Source organism: Carassius carassius, chromosome 27 (genome assembly GCF_963082965.1).
Source record: "Carassius carassius chromosome 27, fCarCar2.1, whole genome shotgun sequence".
Lineage (NCBI taxonomy): Eukaryota > Metazoa > Chordata > Actinopteri > Cypriniformes > Cyprinidae > Carassius > Carassius carassius.
In genome coordinates this window covers 25287046-25296810 of record NC_081781.1, presented here as the reverse complement: position 1 = coordinate 25296810, position 9765 = coordinate 25287046, and the positions used below count along the sequence as shown (strand labels likewise).

Sequence of the window (9765 nt, the reverse complement as noted above, 5' to 3'; positions counted from 1 at the left end):
AGGAAGTGACAGTCAACGTATTTATAAAGGATGTTTCATCTTTGTTGTACATTACTGGGGAAGTTAGGCACGCACAGCCCTTACAGTTAACATCAGAGCAAGCTGCTCCAACAGTTAGGTGACGTGGGGAGGGGCAGCTTCAGAGTGGTAAGTAGACTGAGTAGGAGCTGAGTAAAGCTGTTCATTTCTCTTAATGTCTTCTTGCTTTTTCTACACTCTTTCATCCAGTGTCCAGTTTTACCACAAAAATGACAACTGACCTCCTTCTTAGGACTTTTAAGTTTCTGTTGGTTCTCTGTTTTGAACTGAAAAGATGCTGCTGCAATCTTTACTCTGGCTTTGACATCAGAGTTTCTTTCCCAAGTAGCTAAACTGTCTAGATTACTTTTGAGAGTTTTGTTAGACCAAGTTAGATCTAAGAATGGCAAGGTTTTTCTGTACTCCACTACAAGGCCATCTGACCAGATGCGGACTAATGGTCCCTTGTCCTCTAACACACTTTCAGGATCATCAACTATTCCACTGTAAGTTACTGCTGACTGACAAAATCTTTCAGTGTATTCACTCACAGTTCCAGCCTCCTTCTGTACAAAACTAGTGACCTTTGACCAATCCACTTTTGGTCCAACAATATTCTTTAACTCTCTCAGAACTACCTCTCTCAATTCATCTTTACTGGCATGTTGTAGTTCAGAAGTAACAGCAGACTCAAAACTGTTGAATTCAGATTCAGTTAGAATTTGTGACATCAGCTGTGTGACTTCTGCTAACTGATCAATGCTCTCTATATCAATGCTCTCTATATCTTTAGGTCTTAGCGCTTTGGCAATAGTTTGTACTCGAACAACAGAAGAGTTAGGAGGAACACTTTCAGTTCCCTCAATTATCTGAGATCTTCTCCTCGCACCACATACCTTTACTGAATCTACAGGCACATCAGTTACTGACTGGATGGCTACATCGGTTTCAAAGAAAGATTGTAAGTCAGGAAAATTGTTATCAGTCTGACTAACTTCTTCCACATCAGTTTTTGCTGCAGCTTTGTTGCAGTTCAATTTCTTAGTCAAACAGGATACTCTAGCTCTGAACTCTTTGTTCTGTTTCTCTAGTTCTGAGTTATGCTGAGACTGTTGGGTAGCTAGTGCTAAACAAAATTCTCTGTGGCAGCAGATGATGCCTTTCACATTGTTTTTACGTATACATGATCCTAGTACCTTTTTACATTCTTCAATTGACCATACTTTTTCTGGATCAATACCAAATTTATTCATCAAATCCAATCTGACTGACTGTCACTATTGAGTCCATGTGCTGTCCTAACAATGATTTGAACTCACTGTCTGTCTATGAAGGAGTAGCTAGTCCACCTTTCTTAGTTGTTGGAATCAGCTTAGCATTCCTTCTCAACATTGTGTAGTCTTTCTGACACAAAATGAGACTTCTAGCACTTCCCTGGCAAGCAGAAGATACACCAATAACCTATCTGACAAAGTAGAGGTTAAGCTAGTTAATACACATCATAATGTGTTCAGCCTTGCCTGACAACGCAGAGGATTAAAAAAAACACAAGTTACTAGCACTTTATGCTAAACTTCCCTGCCAGACACAGAGGGTAGCAAAATATTAGCATGTGATGCTAATCTTCCCTGCCTAAAAAGAGGATTACTTTCATCTCTAAAATATATTTTTTAGAGGGTAACTTAGTTAACCAAACTCTACAGCTGTCTGTTAACTCTTCTCTGTCGGCGCAGAGGATACTGGTCTTAACGGTTCTTTTGGATAGAGTTACACTGACCAACACTTGGTTGTACAGAAAGATTCCGTCTGAAATGAAGTCAGATCTTTGTTGAGATTGCAGTTTCAATCTGGATTCAGGTGAGAAGCTCTATCCGGGCCACGGCACCAAAACATGTTGGGAACTCAGAAACGAAGACCAGGAGACTCTTGGGTAATCTTCAGCAGAATTCTTTATTGAGAACGCTCTGTGTGGCACTGTAGTCATGAAAAGTATAACTAGTCATTAATACATTGTAGTTTATGTACATTTCAAGGGGGCGGGATACACAGAGGTGGAGACAACCTAAACAAAGCATGGAAATGCAATCAGGAAACTGCCAGACATTGGCATTTTCCCAGCCTTGATCTCATAAGCATAAAAGTGTCATTTAAATACAGAGGTGCCTGATAGTATCACCCATACCTTCACAATGTCTCAGGAACCTGGGCTGCTTGACCTGATAATCTCAGAATTTCATAATCTTAACCTCAAAATGTAAAAAAACACAAAGTATATACTATTACATTGGAAACTAGATTTAACATAGTACAAATTTGTAATCCCACACCAGTAAGTCCGAGAACTGTGTATCTGCTTTAGTAATTTGATTCATTTGCAGGAAGCAGAGGAACAATGTATTAATGCAAGCTAAAAAACTGAAAGGATCTAATGTGTATATAAACGAACACCTCACAAAGAAAAACGGAGGTATCGCAAGGGAGGTGAGGTTGCTAAGGAAACAGAAGAAAATAACTGGGACATGGACATGGAATGGAAACGTGTGGATCAGGGAACAAGATGGTTCAGCAAAGGTCATCAAGACTATGAAGGAACTTGAGAAGTACAAGACTGGACATTCACAGCGGGAGTCATGGAGTCTCCAGCTTGCCGGACTGACAATGGAGAAATCAGGTTGGATATGCTTGGACATACATTGAACAATGGATGTAGACACTAACAATGATAAAATTTATGATCTAGAAAATTATAATGAACATGACTTGCTAACCTCTGAAGAAAATGTATGCAATTATTATACTGTTCAACAATATAATGTTGAAATCAGCAAGGTACTTAATTGAAACATTATCTATCATACATTTTCATAGTCAAAGTTTAAAGGGTAACTTAGTAAAAATAAAAGAACTTTGTCAGTTAGATAACAATTTTAGTGATAAAGTGATTGCTATAACTGAAAGCTGGTTGAAGGACTCTGATATCAATGACGACCAGATTAAAGGATACAATATGTTTTATGTTAACAGAGTGTGTAAAAAGGGAGGTTGTGTCACCCTCTACATTGATTATCATTTTAAATGTAAAATTATCGAACAAAAAACAATTGGTGTGGAAAATTAATGTGTGGAAAAAAATAATAACAAATCATTAATTTTGTGTGGTGACTTCAATATAGATCTGGGAAACCCTACAGCATCAAATGAATTTAAGAATTGCATGAAAAGCACAGATCTATACCCAATGATAACTAAACCTACAAGGGTGACCACACATAGTGCAGTTTAAGATTAATAAGGGAATTAAGATCAATATAACTCAAAGGAGGATTGAATTACATTGAATAAGATCCGAATTAGTATGCAAATTAATCAGAATTAATATCTAACACTTAATCAACTATTTTTCACCAATAAATTGAGATTAGGGTATTTTATAAATTCAGGACAAAATATTATAAAAAAAATATTCTCATAAAAATATGATAAGGCAGTAACTTGTAAGCACAATACACTGGTATGTAAAATCAGACAAGGCTTTATTGAACTACTCTAATACACACAAACTAAACTAACGAAAACACACAAACATTCATTCAAACAGTGACAGAGAAAAGTGATGTTATTAACGGAGGGTGAATGGAGTCCCAAGTGTCTAGCGTTAGACACTATTTCTTGACCGCAACCTGAGAAAATCAATCTACTAGCAATTTAATCTTAGTTCGTTTTCTTAATAAGATTTGCACCAGTTTCAGACAGAATTAGGAGATATTTTGTACTTACGTTTGGATGCTCCTTGTGGCTTTGGATGTGTTCCCTTCTGTAAGAAAGTTGCTGGAGAGGGATTCTCTGGCGCTGATTGGCTGGCAGTCGGTCGATGATGCGTTCTGAGGGACAGCAATCGATGGTGAGTGGTTGGTTGGCTTTGCCGGGTGGCGCTTCGTTCGTGAGACTTCTTGGATTGCGGGTTGCTATGCAACGGAGTTTTCTCTAAGTCTGGAGTGACTCTTTCTTTGACGAAGTTCAGCGAATGATCTTACGGAAGAGTTGATGAGTTTTGAGTGAGCTCTTGGTGGTTTGAAGAGTACACGCTGGACGATAGAAAGGTCAGCACAAAACATAAGCAAGAGCAAAGTCACTGCAAAAGCAGGGCAAAAACCTTGTCATTGGGTTATAAGCGTGTCCATCTGACCCGTCCTTCTTAGTGTGAAAGCCAATCAGATACTGTCTTTGGCGGGACCTACGCCCTGTTCTCCGGTTCTTGCATTTAATTAGTGGAATGTCCATGTGATCGTGTGTGTCCAAACTCCTGAAAGTTTAGTTTAAACGCTTTAATACGCAAACTTAATCGTTTAAATATGGTGCATCCTACACACTTTATATCAAAATTCTAGAAATCATTTACCCATCAAGTAGGTACCAAAATACATATACTTCCCATAGTTGAGGTGGAAGTAAATAAGGATTTAGCTGTGATAACTGTTTAACACACGAAATTAACTTTAATATAAAGCATGCTTAATACAGAGAATACACATGTATGAGGCAACTTCTGGTGATTAGTTCCTATAACTGAGGTAGAAAACCCTATGAATAGGCTGTAATAAAAGTTAAACACACAGAAATAATTCCACAGGTTATAAAAAACATACATGATACTTAAGATATGTGTGAGGTAAATTATGCTGGTAATCAGTTCAGCTTATTGGAAGCAATTTTGAGACCGTTGTTTGTATTAAAGCACAAGTGGGTTAAATTTCAGTCTATTGGTTTTGGAGACAAAGTCTCTGGAATTTACAGCTGCAGAAAGGAGGTGTTCCCTGGTTTAAGGTTTTGGTGATCCTGGGCCAAAGGAATGCCTTAGCATCCTTTCCTGATAAGGCTGGGGATTTATGCATTGGGGTCACCACAGGGTATTCTTGGCCATTTGGTTTTAAGTTTGGGGAACAAAGATAAAAATTTTCCTGCTGTCCTGGCGTCGCTGGTATGAGATTAGACAGGCACATAAAGGGAAAGGGGGGTGACATCTCCTTTAGCCATCTTGGCACCATGACTGTGTTTTATGACGCACTAATGGTTCGATGGGGAATGGACTGTTCAAGGATAATCCTACAGCAACTAATATTGATAATATATTTACAAATGTACATGGTAAATTAATTAGTGATAACTTTATGACAGACATGAGTGATCATCTCCCTGTATTTATAATTTATGAGAAAACATCCTATGACATCGTAGAAGATGAATTTAAAACAATCATGCGAGATAAATCTAGTAAAGCTTTAGAGGCCTTTAGAGAAGATTTGAAGAAACAGAGCTGGGATAGAGTGTACACAGATAATGTAAATAATGCATATAAGGCTTTCATGACTACATTAATATGATAATCTATATGATAAAAATTGTAAAATAACCAAAGCAAATGCTCATATCAAGAAAAATACTTTTAACAATCCATGGATGACAAATGGACTGAAAAATGCCTGTAAGAAAAAATAACTATTTGTATCAATTGTTTTTAAGATCAAGAACTAAAGATGCTGATGTTGGGTATAAAAAATATAAAAAAATAAAAAAATTAATTAGTTGGAATCATAAGAAGGCAAAAAAGCATTACTACACTAAATTTTTGGACAAAAATAAAAATTGTACAAAAGACACATGGAGCATTATAAAATTCTGTAATGCAAAAGTGCAAGGTAAAAACAACATTTCCAAATAAGTTTACAAAGAACGATGTTGATATTTTAAATAAAACTGAAATTGTAAATGAATTCAATAATTATTTTGTAAATATTGGCCCTACTTTGTCACAGCAAATTCTAGATGGAAACATCAATAGTGATACAGTACTAGATAATGTTGGCAGTGTTTTTCTTGAAAGTGTACAAGTGAGTGACATATTGACAATTGTCCAGAAGTGTGCTAATAAAAAATCTAATGATTATACTGATATGAATATGGAATTGATAAAGCTAATTATAGATGTAATTATTGAGTCTTTTACCTATATTTGTAAATTACTTCTGGGATATTTCCAGACTGCATGAAAATAGCCAAAGTAATTCCATTTTCAAAACGGAAATAAATCTGAATTTTCTAATTACAGACCAATATCATTACTTCCACAGTTCTCTAAAATTCTGGAGAAGTTATTTCCGATCATACTGAATAAATTTCTAAATTAATTTAATATTTTAAGTAACAGCCAATATGGGTTTCATCCTAATCAGTCAACTGCTACAGCAATTATGGAACTAACTGAAGAAATTACCAATGCTATAGATAAAAGCACTATTTAGTAAGTATCTTTGTGGATCGTCAAAAAGCATTTGATACGCTGGACCACAAGATATTGTTGCATAAATTATATAAAAATGGTATCAGAGGTGTGGCACACCAATGGGTCACCAGCTATTTAAAAAACAGAAGTCAGTTTGTTGAAATTGACAACATAAAGTCTAATAATTGTAACATAACTTGTGGGGTACCACAAGGATCGGTCCTAGGACATATACTTTTTCTTCTATATGTAAATGACATTGTGTCTGTGTCTCAGTTACTTAAGTGTATTCTGTTTGCGGGTGATACCACTTTGTTCTATTCAGGAAAAAATATAAAAGATGTCCTACATATTGTAGAGAATGAATTTCAGAAAATTATGAAGTGGTTCAATGCCAATAGATTGTCCCTAAATATTAGTAAAACTAAATTTATGATATTTTGTAGTAAAAAAATATGTTGAAACGTCACTGTTTATTAATGGATTAGAAATTGAAAGGGCACATGAGATTAAGTTTCTAAGTATTATAATTGATGAACATTTGACATGGAAATTAAATATTTATAAAATTAAAGTAAAAGTATCCCAAATAATAGGTGTGCTGCATAAAGTTAAAGATTAGCTAAATAAGAATGCATTATTTTTGTTGTATAACTCATTTATTATTCCATATCTGACTTATTGTATTGGACTGTGTGGAATGCCTGTAAAACATACATCAATCCAATTTTACTCTTACAGAAAAGAGCAGTTAAAGTTATCAGTGGAAGTGGATACACAGATCCAACTAATTATTTATTCATCCAACTGAAAACTCTGAAATTTATTGAATTAGTAGAGTATTTTCTAGAAACTTTCTAGAAACCATGTATAAAGCTCATCTGGAAAGTTTACTGAACAATTTGCAAAGCAGATTCACCAAGAGGAAAAGTAGATATGAACTAAAAAAGTACTGAGGTTTTTACAAAATGCGGGTTCCAGTCGGCTGTAAAGGAAAAATTTGTCACAATTAAGGGAGTCAGTTTGTGGAACAGTCTTGGTTGCAAATGTAAAACTTCTAAGTCCATTTATGTGTTTAAGAAGTATGTTAAATTATCACTGTTGCAGAAATATAATACTGCTGAGTAGCAGATCAACTTTATTATTTTGTGTTTTGAGAAAGAGAAGAGATGGCTGCATGAGACAGCTTAAATGCACTGGAACTGTAAATGATTTTTTGTTGATAGGGGTAGACATTATAAGTTTTTTACTTCTTTCTGCTCCTTTTCATTCATGTTAAATGCTGTTGTTGCATTTGTTTTTTAAATGAATGAAATAAATATAATAATAATAAAAAAATATTGGTTCTCTGATTGTTTCTCTAAGATTCATTATTATTCCATGATATCTTGACAGTTATTAAAATTTGGACTTTCACTCAGTAGTACAGAAAAGTTCTGTCATATAAACTGCAAAAGATATATTTGGAATGACTTGAAAGTGAATGCAGAGAGCTTTGCATTATAATTAAACCACATACTGATAAAAAGATTTGTTCAAAACACACTGGCATTCATAAATGAATATGTTCTAGATGTCAGATTTTATAGGCTTGATATTATCAGTGTTGGGTAGTAGCGTCGCTACAAGCAGCGAAGCTACTAGTTTAACTACATTCCTCAGTAGCGTGGTCGTAGCTTCGCTGCTTTTTGAATCAAATAGCTTTTCTGTAGCGAAGCTCTTTTTTTATCAAGTAGCGCGGTAGCTTCCACACAAGCTACATTTTCGCAAGCATTTCTGAAGCTCAAACTCAAATTGGGAAATACAACTGTAAGTGACGCGACGCCGCCACTTCATCTTGTTCTTGTTTACGGTGGATAGCAACCAACCAGCTTTATGATGCATTACCACCACCTTCTGCCCAGGACGGTACCACTCCTTGGCCAGTCAGGCAAAAAATTACTTGATGAAATGATGGCAGTGGGTGAGGTCGGAGAACAGTTGATCCCGAGGAGCGAGTTGACCATGGCCGCAGGGGCGAAAATCTAATCTAAATGTTGGGGGGACAATAAACATAACATTTCTCACGAGCAAGTTTTGAAGGGGACACCAATAAAAACAGGCAAGATTGTACTTAAGGATATGTGTACAGCGAGGAAAGCCTTACTATTGCATGGAGAACGTTCCATTATCCTTCTTCTCAAAGTTTCTTTCTGGTTCAATGAAAAAGCTGACTAAATTGATCAAAACATTCTGCAAAATTTTTTTTTATTTTGCAATGTTTTTGAAGTTGTTTACAAAATCAAGCCACCAAAATACAATGGAATTTGAACATAACTTCAACTTTTATTTATTTGTATAGCACATTTAATAGCAATGTTGTTGCTTCACAGTTATAATTAAAACATGCATATATAAAAACATTTGCCATGCCTAGCAAAATGAAGGCATACACACTCTTAGACCTACATCCTCACACAACTGTATAGCAGGGCCGGCCCTGACCAATTTGCTGCCCTAGGCAAGATTTTACCTGGCGCCCCATGCATCACAGCCCATTTCACCCTGTCATTGTGTATATATATATATATATATATATATATATACACACACACACACACACACACACACACACACACACACACACACATTACAGCAGAACTGTTTCAAACACTCATAATAAATCATCATATTAGAATGATTTCTAAAGGATCATGTGATAGACCGGATGTCACATGTGACACTGAAGAATGGAGTAATGATGCTGAAAATTCAGCTGTGCATCACAGAAATAAATGATAATTTAAAGTATAATAAATTGAAAACAAATTATTTTAAATTGTAATAATATATCACAATATTACATTTTTTTCTGTATTTTTGATCAAATAAATGCAGGCTTGATGAGCAGAAGAAACTTCTTTCAAAAACATTAAAAATAGTAATGTTTCCAAACTTTTGGCCTGTACTGTAATCCCCCCAAAACTGCACAACTGTAGAATAAAACATTAATTAAAAAGTAATAATAAAAAATGCGTCTTAAAACTGACATGATTGCACAAAATCACAGTCTGGGGACTCAGAACTCAGAACAACTGCTAACATTAAGTTTAAGGTAAAAATAACTGCCATGAAATTATAGTATCTTACTCCTATGCAATAAATTGTTCTTTCACTACATCTCTTTACCTCTATCTTTATCCTCTTCACTTCTTTTTGGCACTGTATCTATCGCAGACTATGCTCATTTATAATGTGTCATGTAAATTCGGCCTTCCGTCACAATCAGGAAACTTTCACCGTGTATAGAACTGGCGCGAGCTGCCAGGCCCGTTTCTACGAGCTGTGTGTTAACAAAAGCAGTGCTGTCTACATTGGATGCGGCGTCGGGCACGCTACACAACAAATTACCAACAACTGATCGCGTGCGCTCTGTTTCTGGCGCACTTCAAGCACTCGATGGGCGGGGGAAGATTGAAGAGCCGGAC

The 9765-nt window shown here is 35.8% G+C and overlaps 1 long non-coding RNA gene across 1 annotated transcript; it reads right to left on the bottom strand.

The window, feature by feature from the left end:
* Window positions 1-267: 267 nt before the first annotated feature.
* On the bottom strand, window positions 268-1452 carry LOC132107087 (uncharacterized). The gene is made up of 2 exons (XR_009424225.1): window positions 908-1452; window positions 268-367 (listed from the first exon to the last, which is right to left on the bottom strand). It is a non-coding gene; the product is annotated as an uncharacterized LOC132107087 (long non-coding RNA).
* Between the last annotated feature and the right edge of the window lie 8313 nt (window positions 1453-9765).